General features: G+C 47.4%; 1 non-coding gene across 1 annotated transcript; it reads right to left on the bottom strand.

The window, feature by feature from the left end:
* Positions 1-751: 751 nt before the first annotated feature.
* On the bottom strand, positions 752-858 carry LOC118483598. The gene has a single exon (XR_004870885.1). It is a non-coding gene; the product is annotated as a small nucleolar RNA R71 (small nucleolar RNA).
* Positions 859-1,102: the final 244 nt, after the last annotated feature.

Below are 1,102 nucleotides of genomic sequence, written 5' to 3'. Positions count from 1 at the left end.
GGACACGGGCCGTGCTCAGCAACGTTACTGGCAGTTTTTGTTTTTTTTTAGTTACAGAAGGCTGACCACGGGGCCGTGCCGGTGCAACACGGGGCCGTGTCCAACTTCCAGTAACTGGGATCTAAAAAAAAAACAATCACTGTAATTCCGACCACGGGGCCGTGTTCGCTCAACACGGGGCCGTGGTGAACCTTCTGACCAACATTCTTTTCTGTTTTTATTGCAGGACTTGGAACCCGACGCCATCCGCACGTAGTGTATGAGCTCCAGTTCCAATAAAGACATAAAGGAACCGCTAGAAGAACCCGAACGCTTTCTCAGAAAAAGGTTAAAAGCCAAAAACCAAGAGAAGGTTTCGGGTGATCCACCCCCAATGGCGGACCAACGTACCCTTATGGATTATCTACGGCCCACTGTAGGTAATCTAGGCGCCGCTATCAATGCTCCGAATGTCGAAGCCAATAACTTCGAACTTCGACCGCATTTGATACAAATGCTCCAAAACTCCGCAACCTTCCACGGGCTTGCGGACGAGGATCCTCATCTACATATAACTAATTTCTTAGAAATATGTGATACCTTTCGGATCAATGGAGCATCAAACGACGCCATCCGCCTCCGTATGTTTCCATTCTCACTAAAAGACCGAGCGAAAGCTTGGCTCAACACCCTCCCAGCTGGATCGGTAAACACCTGGGATGAACTAGCCCAAAAGTTTCTATATAAGTATTTCCCTCCTTCTAAAACTGCTAAATTAATGGCTGAAATTAATACATACTCACAAGAGGACGAGGAATCCTTATATGAAACTTGGGAAAGGTTCAAGGAGCTATTACGCAAGTGTCCCCATCACGGCCTCGCAATATGGCAACAAGTATCCACTTTCTACAATGGATTGTTGCCACACACTAGGCAGACACTTGATTCTAGCTCCGGGGGACTTTTAGGTAATCGACGCCCACACGAAATATATAATCAGATTGAGGAAATTGCTCAAACCAATTTTCAATGGCACACTCCCCGGGGAAATAAGTCTATCGCCCCGGGCGCCCATAAGGTCGACGAAAGCACCTCTTTACAAGCCCAAATCGAGGCCCTTTCT

The sequence above is a fragment of the Helianthus annuus genome, chromosome 10 (genome assembly GCF_002127325.2).
Source record: "Helianthus annuus cultivar XRQ/B chromosome 10, HanXRQr2.0-SUNRISE, whole genome shotgun sequence".
NCBI classification, from domain to species: Eukaryota; Viridiplantae; Streptophyta; class Magnoliopsida; order Asterales; family Asteraceae; genus Helianthus; species Helianthus annuus.
Note: the sequence above shows the minus strand (reverse complement) of the source record. Positions and strands in the feature narration are given on the sequence as shown.